This window comes from Amblyomma mixtum, chromosome 6 (assembly GCF_055824585.1).
Source record: "Amblyomma mixtum isolate Tamu chromosome 6, ASM5582458v1, whole genome shotgun sequence".
Taxonomy (NCBI): domain Eukaryota; kingdom Metazoa; phylum Arthropoda; class Arachnida; order Ixodida; family Ixodidae; genus Amblyomma; species Amblyomma mixtum.
The window spans coordinates 37869095-37882072 of record NC_143017.1 but is presented as its reverse complement, the minus strand read 5'-3'; positions in this window follow the sequence as shown (position 1 = coordinate 37882072).

Sequence of the window (12978 nt, the reverse complement as noted above, 5' to 3'; positions counted from 1 at the left end):
AGAAATTTGTTTTAAATCAATGGCAGAGCATATAGTATGGTTAGGCCAAATAGGAATGGATGAACTCGTACTTCGGTCTCGGTTCGAACCTCTGTATAAGAGGGCAGTGCATGGAAGTGTGTTCTGCAGCCATTAAGGCGACGAATTCCAATGGACAGCTTGAGAGACCGGCAGTTAAACACGCGAGATATTCGACTGCGGCGATGGCATAGTGGTTTAATGCAGTGGCCAGCAAAGCTGATCTGTTCGCAACGCCAAACTTTCAAAATCCTGTCGCTACCGTATAGTTTCTTTTTGATATTTGGCCATATAAAGTCTGCTGGCAGCTTGCTCACAGCCCGGTAGGCGGGAAACCACCTTTTTAACGTGACAGGTAGGCTTACAGCCAGAGGCTTCCGAATGATAAATATCTGCGAAGTGCGGGATTGATACCCGCACTATATAACCTGGTTGTAGTAGTCGCATCTGCGGTGACAACCTGGAATTCTCTGCTACCAGGCAAGTAATACCAGTCGGTTAAAAAAGAAAACAGAAAGCTGGCCGTAGGAAAGGAAAATAAAAGTTATTGTCGCTCTGGAAAGGCTTCTCGGTGGATGTAGGGTAGGTGCTCCCAACTCGATCATTTAGTTCTGGGCCCTTGCTATGACCGCCGCCGCACAGGCTCGCTTTGTAAATACTTGCTGAACCTGCTGGACTTACTTGCTGTTTGTAGTTCTGGGCCCCTGCTATGACAGCCGCCGCACAGGCTCGGTTTGTAAAGACGAGCTGGAGCTCGTGGACTGGGTTGACAGGGAAAATAGCCTGTTTGCATTCAAGCGTCGTCGCACGGCCGTGTGAAAGGAACTGTTGCGTCTCTCGTAAGTACTGTCGAATGTGCAGAACTGTTCCGAAGATTAGCATACAGGCGCTGTAATTAACATACGCCAGTTAGATTATCATCGGTCGCACCTGTGGCTTCGGTTACAACTTAAGCGTTTTTTCAGCCCAGCGACAAGGCAGAACGGCATACGCAGTGTTCCTCTGTTCACCGACTGATGGCTATTCGTGCCGTGAGAATACTACTCGCTGTGGTGAGTGCGAGAGTTTGCCTGACCTCGATGTGCAACACGTGAGCAAAGATTTTCGGTACTTTTACTGTCATCTTTACCAGCCTGCGTTCCTTTATTCTTCTTTCTTTCTCTCTATGGTGCACACTAGCAAGGGGAGAAATTTTGTTTACCGCATCGGTGGCTGGTGGTGCTCGCATAGTTGTGCGTTTGTGTTCCGCTTGTATTGCATTGAAGATTGAATACTCTACTTTATACAGTGCTGAGTGCCACTTTTGACGCTAAATGTGTTGCAGCAGGTGCCCTAAATTCATGCTAATGCCGTTCTTGGACGGCTACTTCGTTGTAGAGTTGAACTATGAAAGTTCTGCGATCATGGTCGAAGCAGTGATAAGCGTTTCCCCTGCACTCGATGGCAAACAGGTACGCACGCGTTTTAGAGTGCGGAATCCATGTTAATATCACGGGTGCTTATCAGTAGTGGTCGGCCTGGCGAAATGCTAAATAATAATTACTGTCAGAACAACAGCGAAAGATATCCTAGAACTGCTCTTATCTTTTTCTCATTTTCTCTTTACTTTTTAACAAGATACTGCAAACAGCAGCTAGTTTATTCATATTCATCGTTTTTTCTTGGTCCTAATTTTATTTATAATTCACTTCATCTTGCAGGTCTTTAGCCTTGGTGCTTTCTATGATCAACTCATTTTTCTTTCTGCCCTGCTTTTCTCCCTGGTATACTTTCACTCTTCTGAAAGTTGGCGCACACGTATTGACAGCACGGCCCCACGGCCCTTCTTCGAACAATCACATGCGGAATTCAGAGCGCTGCGGTACGATAGTTCACGATCAGCGCAGCATCGCCGATTTTCTTCACCGTATCTGGAAGTGCCCTGGTTACCTCATCATTATCACGTGACAAGTGCCGCGCAAACCCACCAGGATATAAAGCCCCTTCGCCCGGACGCCTTTCAGTGGGTTCGGCAGCATGACGACAGCTCTAGCTAACTGGCCCTTCATGACGCTGATAAAAAACTGTCACTGCCTTTTTGCCAAGAGGTTGAGTTACCGAGGTCATATAGTGCTGCCGAGCAGATAATTGTCACGTGAAATTGCTTTTGAACGTGCGTGCATGCTATTGAAGCTAATCTCGTATGCAGGAGATGTCGAGACCAACCAAGGCCCCACTCAGGATGTTGATCTGCCGTCTCCTGGGCTGGTCAATATATTTAAAGAGGTAAAATGCAGGCAGTCAGCGATACTTCTAGAACTAAAATGTATCCATGATAAACTTTCCGATCACAATAAAACTTTCGACGATTTAAAACATACAGAGACTGGAGCAGATTGAATATGAGAGCTCGTCACCTCTGTCCATGAAATCGGTTACGCGAAATACAATCTGCCTCGAATGATATCAGAGCCCAAGTGCCAGCGCCATCTGCCCGCATTGAAGGTGCCGGAAACAGACCTCGATGGAAAAACATGGTGTTTGACGGACTAAGGACACTTGATGTGAATTGTGGTCTCTGAGCGAGAATTTAATTTTTGACCACTCTCAAAATTTTCTTAATGTCGAAATTCAACTGAGTAATATTGAGCCTGCTCACAGGTTGGGCGTGGACAGGAAAGTTAAATAAAGGTCCATAATCATTAAATATAAGCTCTTTAAGGGTAAGGAACACGTAAATGAATAAAGGAACAGAGAAGAGTGTCAGTTAGGACTTCTTGCAAAAAAAAAAAAACTCGCCTCGCCTGTTAGCAACTTGTTCAGTTTAGAAAGGCCCATGATTTGAAATTGAAGCTAAGATATGAACGGCTCATCGCTAACAAGAAAACGTACATTTATGACCACACTGCCCACGCAGTTGTTGAACGGAAATCCTCGAGCCATGCGTATGAGCGATGCGAAGTCAGCAAGATTAATCTTTCAGCGATATCAGTCATGTATTCTAATATGCGCAGCATTATAGCAAAGCGCGATGATACATGCAGCATCATCTCATGTTCATCTAGCGATCTTGCGTTGCTGACCGGAACGTGGCTTAACTCATCGATAACCGATTCTGAGGACCTACCTTATTTAACATTTTTGGTATCTTTCGTAAAGATCGAACTAACAATGCACGTGGCGGCAGTGTTCTTATCGCTGATAACCGAACATTGCGTTGGACGCTTGTTGACCTATTAAATCGTTTAGAAATGATTTTGGTATGCACTAATGCCACATTTCACGCATCCTTATCAGTGAACGTAATCGACCACCGTCTAATGACAATACTTTTAGTTCCCTATTCCAAGATTATTTTACACACTTTATTCACAAGGTACCAAAGTATTTCCACACTTCTTTTCGGTGAATTTAATTTCCCATTGGTAAATAGGATATTCTCCCGTACCAGACTATCAAAAAACAAACATTAATCACAGCGGATTTCTGTCACGTGCCTTACGTTTGTTTTAACGCAACTAGTCGGATAACCTACACGTACTGCTTACCATTCGTCCAGTACACTCGACCTCATTTTCCAACCCATGCCGACATCCTTTCTACGGCAACTTTCTGACTCAGCCAAGTGAACATATTATAATATGCAGCTCTATCCACTCCAACAATCTCAAATGTAATGAAAGTAAATAAACGTTAACACTTAATGATAAAGGTAACTACGCAGGTATGGTAGCCGAGCTAAGAACCTTTTCAGACAGTTTCACTACAAGCCATCAAGAACGCCCGGTGGAGAGGAACTGGAAACTGGAAATAAATGCCTAGTATTAAAATAACTGAGCATTCTCAACCGCCATGACAGATGTGCGCTGCATGCTTTGGCATTGACAACGTTGTATCAGAAACGCTGCCACCTGCCAGGGTGGCAGGGTGGGCGAGCACTTTAATGTAAATATAAATAAAAGCGTGAATTTCTTACCACTTATGCGGGAGAACAACCCGTTCCTCTCGCTCGTAACGGCTCCCAGAGCTGTGACAACCTAAAGAAATACTTACGTAGACCTCGTCTTTCAGCACCTGGCATTGGCGCCGCAAGTCGAGCATATATCCATTTATTTTTCCGTCCACAAAGCTTCCTTCATGACACTCAAGAACTAGAAGCGATATGTGTGAAAAATAACAAGTTGTCTGTAATTTCACATACACGTCTTGCTCGAATTATTTGCCTCAATTTATCGAAAAGCTGGAACAGCTGATGAGTTGCGCTGAAATTTCGCATTAGGAAGTAACGCAATCTTCGGACAATTTTTTTTTTGAAAGCAGATAACCGATCATATCCAAATAACTATCGTGCCATATCTATCACAAGTGTTTGTTCTAAAATCAAGGAGCGTGTTATCTATTCCCAGGTTGCCAATTTCCTGTCATCTGTCAACTTCTTACAGGCTAATCAGCGTGGCTTACATCAAGGTCACTCTTGTGAAACGCAACTAGATCTTTTTCTTCATAACATTCAGTCAGATCTAGGCTTTAACACATCTATTGAGGCTCTCTTTCCGGATTTCGTATTACAAGTGTTTGTTCTAAAATTAAGCAGCGTGTTATCCATTCCCAGGTTGCCAATTTCCTGTCATCTGTCAACTTCTTACAGGCTAATCAGCGTGGCTTACATCAAGGTCACTCTTGTGAAACGCAACTAGATCTTTTTGTTCATAACATTCAGTAATATCTAGGCTTTAACACATCTATTTACGCTCTCTTTCCGTGTTTCGAAAAAGCTTTCGATAAAGTTTCAAGCGAAATCCTCTGAAACGGCAGAAGAGGCGGCTTTAGCCCTCGCCCTAGCGCATACCCAAGACAGAATCATCCTCAGCGATTCCAAAATGGGTATCAATAATTTCGCAAAAGGGCAAATTACAAACACCTCCCTCATAATCCTTAACGCAACCAAATTCTCACCAAATTATTCCGAATTGATATGGGTCCCAGCCCTTTCGGGGAATCCGGGCAACGAGGCAGCCCACAATAAAGCCCGAGGTTTCGTCGACCGGGCAGTGGGTGAGTCTGGCTTCCTGAATTTCACGAAGGACTCCATGATCACATATTATGATCTCACCAATTATTTTAAACTAGAGAGGAGAATTTTCTCCCCTCCGCACAAAAGCCTGACTAAAGAACAAGAGGTTACGTGGCGTCGTCTGCAGACGAGATCGATACGCACCCCACCACTCCTCGAGCACATTTATCCTGATCTTTGCAACCCAAATTGTAAACACTGTGGCCAACGAGCCACCTATGATCACATCCTGTGGGACTGCAAAATAGAGCCACCTCCGGGTGATCTAGTTACTGCCCCTTCTCTCGAGCGGTGGGAGACCGTGCTGGCTAGCTCTAACCCCAGAACGCAAGTTTTGTCGGTGGAGTAGGCTGACAAAGTCGTCGAAGGCTGCGTACTCTCGACCACTTAACGCGACCTCTTACCAAGCTCTTTCCGGCTTTTAAAATGTTTTACAATGAATCAATCATTGTCGCTTACTACTAAAACTTTTGTGCATTAACTTGTACCAATGTGTATTTAACTGGATCAGCGAATTTCTAACCACTCGTCTGCAGTTTGTCGTTGCACCTCTTATTGATCTGACTTTTTTAGCGTCTTTTGATGTGTTCCTCAAGGTACTATACTAGGATCCCTTCTCTTCCTAATCTATATTAATGACCTCCCGCGCCGGTCTCTTTTTTCGATATGTATTTAGAACCTGGCTTGAAGATATGCTTGCTGCCTGTAGTGAGGAAAAACATTTCACCCCTATGGCAGCGTACGGAAATCACAATTCCCGAGGTAAAGGGGCAGGGGGGATGTTTCCTATGCGGCGACTCCAACAGGTGGCTTCGAGGAAACTAAGTTTCCCGCTGCCGCTGATTTAAAATGAGACACAGGCCAGAAGGTTTGCCGTGCGGTGTGCTCGGCAGAATCGGGCCACTATGTCAACTTTGACGATGGGGGTAGAAGAATGGAGAGGGGCCGAACCTAACAGCATCCCTCCCCGTAAACGCCGGAGAGACGCAGTGTTGTCGGAGCCCGCCACCAGTAGTAGTAATGTTAAGAGGCTTTACAGGTGAAAAGCGCAACAGAGTGCACATTTCACGAGCATCCAACAAGCAGAGAAGTGCAAAATTGTGCTTGAGTTCCCGAAGGGCCAAGTGGTCCACGTCACAGTTCAAAAGCACTCAGCACCGGGCCGCGACACTCCCAAGGTTGTGTAGGCTAGGGCACAGTGGTGGCTGCTTAAGATCGCCGCCACCGAGCGCGAGGGAAGCTGACCAAAATACGGCGTAGGCTGCCGACGTCAATTCTTGGCACAATTTAGTGAATAAATAGACTGCACTAGACTTTAAACTGTGAGAAAGGAGCAAGGTGTTCGGCTAGGAGCAAGGTGTTCGGCTAGCCGCTCCTTTTTTAAGCGCAGTGAATGTGATCACAGTTTGGTTTTAAAAGGTTTAAAGTCCCAGAGCTACTCAGGCCATGTGCGAGGCGGTAGAGTAGGGCTGCGGATAATTTCGACAAACTAGGATTCTTTAAGAGGTGGCGAAGGAGGCTCTAATGATGCTTCGGGGTGCCTGTGATATTAAAGGACGTTCCATATCTTCGGCGTCTGGATGAATATCTTGCAGCATGAATTTTTCTATGCGCTTTGTAGAAGCTGACTTACGTGTATTCAAAATTCAAATTTCAGAGTCTTAACGCCTTTTCTTCTCCTCTCTACACTTTCTCCGCGCTGAAAGATCGGCGCTCCTCAGGCTCCACCGCCGGAGGCAGAGCTGCCTGACCCGCAGGAGCTACGCCGCTTATTGGCCACGGCCATGGTAGCTGCCTGACGTCTGAAAGAAATTAAGCAATAGCCATCTTTGAACTGGTCTACTGAGGAGCGGTGCGACGGAAAAGGATGAGACCATCAAAAAGGAATCGGAAAGCTCTCGCCAACTTCGCGCGGGGTTTTGGGATCTCCGCTGTGCGTTGAAGCGTATTTTAGGCTCAGGTGTTCATGAGAAAAGAATGCTTTCATTGAGCGAGTTGATTTGCGCTACTCGGACGATGTTTCAGAGCTCATGCAACATACACTGGCATCGCACAGTACAAGAGGCTCTAACATTTCACCTCCATTCAAATTTGAATGCCACCGCCAGGCATAAACCCGTGTCTTCGGGGTGAGTAGCCGAGCACCACAGCCACGGAGACACCGCTGCGGCTCCGAAAAGTTATTTAAAAATACTTGCATTACTTTTCTGTAGTAATTGCAGTATAATGCCCTCAGGTTTTGCGGGCGCTAAATTTAGTGCACTTTAATTATTTTAGCGTGTTTTGTAGGAGAGTAATTTGTAATGTAATTTAATCGATTTTCAAAAGTAATTTGGATATATATGGATTTAAGTTGCTGTCAGCCTCGAAGCCATATACCCAAATGGCGTTCGCTTTAGGCGCATGCGTGCTGGGGCCGCTATTCTCTTTTCCTTCTTACCTATAGAGTGAACCAGTTCAGAAACTCTGTATTAACGATCTATGGAACGAAGCAAATGTAAAGCATTAAATATTGGTGTCAATTGGAGGCACTGGGACGCGGGAAAAGGGAAAAACGTCACCCTAAAATCTCCTTCTAGTAGAGCAGTTGATCATATCACTCTATCTCGGCGTCTATAAATATACTTCCTCAGAATGTTTCAAGAAATAAGGGGGTTGCAAAATGTGGCACTTGCGGCTGCTCTATTCCGAAGGCCAAATATCGCATCACAGCCGAGGCAAGAAGAATGCAAGCACTAGGGCTTACAACCAAGAACCTACTCAGTAGCGTCATTGGGGAAAAAGTGGTATGGTTTGCTTGGGCTGTTCGTGTATCCCTAAAAGAAGTCGCGAGGGAATGGAAAAGGAATATTGGGCGCTGTGCAAATCAAACTTACTCCTTTCCGCGGTTGAGAGCCACGGCAGGACATTTCGGCCCTTCGAAGGCATGGAAAGCCTCCTAGATCTCCAAAGGAGGGCACAGAAAGAACGGTTGGAGGAAGCAGAATGAAGTCGCCGTTATGCTGCCTTTCCAGCACGTTAAGCTACCGACCTGTAAGTGACAGAAAAAAGAATACAAGTAAAGAAATAAGCCATCAGCCTTATTTAAAATAAAAAGTTAGAAACCAAAGCTCGAAAAGAATTCAGGAAAAAAAAAGCAAACAGCGTAAAAAAGACTCCCGGAGCACAGTCTAGGGGCGCAAAAAAAAATCATAACAGCCCCATCCCTGAGTGTAAAGTATGTACAAGTAAGGGCACGGCACAGAGCTCGAAAGTTAAATTACAAGTACACAGTCGGGCAACAAATGACAAACCCGTTGGCTCTGACGACAATTGCAAAAGGTCGCAGATTTCATTCTACAAAACAAGAGTGGAAAAAAGGAGAGGCCGGTCTTCGAAATGGCGTTGGAGTCTCGCAGCCAACCCTCCCTTCCTCCCCGTTCAATCTTCCTGTCGTGTGCGTCCAAGGCGCCGGCCGCGTGAGGGGCACCCGAGCGACACACGGGCTCGTTCGATTGAGTCATGTAAGCCTCGTATTGACCTGCTCGGTCACCGCCGACGCTTCGAGGAAGGGAGGGGAAACAGAACCCCCGTTCTAGCGACAATGGCATCAACAGTAAAGAAAGCACGGAAGGAGCAACAACAATTTCACCGCTTTCTAGGCTGTACGCACCGGTTGGTGCGCGAAAAAAAAAAAAAAAAAACAGAGGGAGTTTCATTTATTCTAGGTGGCAGAGGAGGAAAAAAAAAGCGGCTTCCTTCGATTTCCCACTTTGCCTGGCCACATGAGACCCTTCTTACTCTATGCGTGTGTTTTTATCAGCCTAATTTCACTATTTCGTCCATGCCCGAATCTTTTGCCGACAGGCTTTTTTTTGCACTTCTTCCTCCTTAATATAAGGCATTCGAAGAGTAAGTTAGCGCGAGAAAAAGGTCTGGTCAGCAGCTGTGGCGTAAAACTACTTGGTATGGGACTATAGGGGCCGAACGCAGGACGTCCGAGCCTTCGAAAGCACCGTCTATCCACGTGTCTAGACTCTTGTGTGAAGTCTTGCTGTGGCTGCCTTTTTCTTGAGCGGTGCGTCTGAAGGAATCGTCGGAAGTTTTGAGAAGTATAGCGAAACGCTCTTTAATACTTTTCTTCCATTCGGGTGAGGTTCCTTTCAAGATCAAGGGATGTCCGCATGTACTCGACTGCTTGTTGATTGTCCTGTGTCTGCTAACGTGTCTGCTAAGCACTTATCACGGCAGGGCTTCACTTTAAACCCCCAAACTGCTTCTTCGGTTTTACCGAAGTAACCTGCTTCGGTCACGCCGTAGACCAATATCATATTCATCTCAGACCTGTGGAGCTGCGGGCATTCCTGACTTGCGAAGCTCCAGCCACGCCCAGGTATTTAAAAAGTCTCCTAGTATTTTTCTCTTGTTTGCGCAGGTTTATTACGGGTTTTGCCAACCGAAGCGTGTCTTTGGCGGCCTTGTTGAAGACGAATGCTGTGTGGCGGTTGGTACTGATCCAACAGCGAGTGGTTGTTAATATCAAGCGTGCCCACTTCGAACCCCGTACATGGGGCCAATGCGATCAGACTCCCCGATCATTCCTCACACAGCCAATATGGGCCTCGGGGCTACAGGAAGAGTCGGGTGACCAGAGTGTCCTCGCTTGCTCGAGGCGCCAGCTATGAGACGTTGCGCGGCGCCTTCACAACTCAAGGCTCGAATGCCGCGCTGTTCTTTGGCCAGTTGCAAAGTTCCACCCTATTTATAAGGCCTCCATTCACCATTGTTTCGGACAACAGCACTCTGGATTGTCTGCTGTATTCCAGACATTTCAATGCGATGACCGCACACTGGTCTCTCCAATTTCAGAAATTCGATTTCACCGTCTGGTTCGGCGCGGCTACGCCCATCAAGATGCCCATGACTTATCTTGTCACCATTTATGAAGTTTTTTTGAGCTGCAGACTCTGCAAGTTGATGACCTCTACCTAGCTGCCATAATCCGTTCCCTCAGCGCCGGTACTGGGACGCGCAAACGCAAGCAGCCCAGGGTCAATCAGTTGGAGGTCGCGCTCTTGAACTATATGAAGCGGCTCCATCGCCGAGGCTCTGTGTGGTTGCTGGTGATGCCGTCACTATTTCTGCCACAGATGTTGCGCGGTTACACGGTCCTCCAACAGCATGGAAACGTTGATCGCCCCAAGGCATACGCGCGTCTGTGGGAGCACTTTTTCTGGCCAAATATCTTTACTGACGTCCCAGAACACGTGGCACTGTGCTAGGCATACCAATACCAGAAGCCGTCTACGGGCACCCCCAGGCCATCCCTGCATGCTATTCCGCCCCCAAGCTCTCCTTTAGAACTGGCAAAACTAGGCCATTTGGGCCCTTTTGCCAAGACGCTCACTGGCAAAGGGAATGTGCTCGCGATTGGCTGAAGCAGTGACAATACCCGACACGTCGTCCTATCACGCCGTCTTCTTTGTGGAGCGGAATTTTGTTCTCCGGCATGGTGTGCCCAGGCGCCTTATCACAGACCATGGGAGATGCTTTATGCATGTCGCATGAATTTGAACGAGAATTCTCCTGTTTCCGTATTCATCATTCCGCTACCTGCGCCAACCACCCGCAGTGCAATGGCCTCGTGGAGCGTGTCAACCGCATCCTTACGGATACAGTCGCTGCTTACGCAGCCCTGTCATACACAAACTGAGACCGCTTTGTCCCTCCTCCAACTTTAGCCATCAACACTGCCGTAGAAATTGGAAAGAGAGGAAAAAAAGAAAGAACAAGAAAAGTGGCCTGCCCGTCAAAGAAACTACTCATATGACGCCTTTTCCGTCGTCTATGGTACAACTCCCTGCACTCCACTCGACGTTAGCTTGGATGCCCCACGCTACTCGTCTGCGTCTAACTCCGCCCGGCGGCTTCGTGTGTCCCGCCTGAACGTCCAGCGCAAACTTCACCTTTTCCTTGCTTTCAGCCTGGTGAACTAGTCCTTGTTCGCCGCACGGTACGCGCTACTTGACGTATCGTCGCGCGGATCGGCCCCGTGACCTACCGTGTCGAGAATTTGAGCGAGCATCGGCCCCACGTTGTGCACCGAATCTTTGCGGAGCATATTTCCCGAATTAGAAGGTATGTCGCCGGCGCCCACAGTTACTCCCAATCCGCTTGAAGGCCGAGATGTTCGGCTCCAACGTCACCAACTCACTGACCATGGAGGCGCCGTCGCTGCGGTGCAGTACTACCACGGCTGTGTGCAATGTTCCCTCGTTAGCCAGGCTGAAGAGTGGGCAGTAATGCGATGTGCATGCAACTACTCCTTGCACAACTGCAGCATGTATCTGGGGGTCAAAACTGATGATTGATGCCTGCTGTGTCCTGAGAACTGAATTGCGCCTCCCGACGGGGCCTGATTGTGTGTAATTCCTTAGTCTTTAGGGTTTACCAATTGTCGTTTTGTGTGTGTACGTTTGTAACGGGCTTACCCTTCAAACAAGCACTTAATTCTGCAGCTGTCCCGCTCTCGCGCCCTACAGTCCCGTTACTGTCCGTGAAGCTGTTGCTGCCTAGTGGTCGGACAACGAAGCATCGGGCTTCAAGAGCCATATACTGAGCGCATCTTTGCTTCGTATAAACAGCCTGGTCGATTCCGGACGGTCTTCGGCGCGCTGAAAGTGCTCGCTACCTTTCTCCAGGAATGCAAACCCTTGAAGGAATAGCCTCGAAATGTGCAAGCCCCACAGATAGCTCCTCCTAGCTGCTGATCACCGCCAACTGTTACACTGGACGCCGACTCGCCGTGCACCGGCATGAAGTCAGCGCATCAACACGCTTCGCCTTTCCTCCGCAAGAGTCCTCGTCTCACCTGCTGCATTGGAGTCTCGTGCGTAGGGCTTGGGGCGCCCCCGCATGAGCAGGAATTTACTCCCCGACAGCATGCCGGGACCTGACGGAGGACCAGTACCTTCGTGATCTTCCGGTTCCTTCTCCTCCCCCTCCTCCTATAAAGTTGTGATGGCTCGAAGACGACGAAGTTGGCGTGCGTTATCAAAGGCGAAGGATTCCAAGAGCGCGCGAGAAGATAATATAGACGTAAATCGCTGCTGGCCTAAGGCTTCCTTGTGTGCCATTTTCTCTATAGCAATATATATATATATATATATATAGTTTGGCGCATTTTGGGACAGTAAAACCGTTGTTGTGTGCGGTGAAGGGTACGACCAACTCCCAAGTGGCCAGACATGGCATCGTCATGCATCAGTTGAAGGACAGGGGTGCGAAGGCTTTCCGGCACGACGAGAAGAAACCGTGCACCGCCGGGTGTGAAATTCTTCTTGTAAAGTAAACCGGCGCGAATACAGAAACGGGCAGCAGTGGAATGACTGGCCGAATCGAAGAGGGCCGTTAACGCTGTGTCCTTGCGCTGTTCAGTCTTGAATTGGTTAGGATCAGGAAACGTTGGTGATGCAGAAGCGAGGTAGTCGTCGAAGTTGTTGCCGTCGCAACCAGTCGTCGGAAGCGGCAAGCGCGAGAGACAGCGTCGGCGTGTTGACGGCCACTTTTGTACACGACAGTGAAGTTGAACGTTTGTAGCCGTAAAGCCCAGCGGACAAGTCGGCCGCATGGGTCACGGAGGTTTACGAGCCAACAGAGCGAATGATGACCGGTGACGATGGTAAAAGCATTGCCGTACAGGTAGGAACGAAAGCGCTGCGCCGCAAGAACTACCGCGACACTCTTGTTCGGTAACTGTGTAGTTCCGTTCCAACTCACTCAGCGACCGGCTAGCATAAGCTATCACATGCTGTTCTCTGCTGTGGCGCTGGATCAGCACAGCGCCAACTGCGACACCACTGTCGTCGGTGTGAACTTCGGTGGGAGCAGACGGGCAGAAATGGCTCAGGATAGAGCCCGACGTTAGG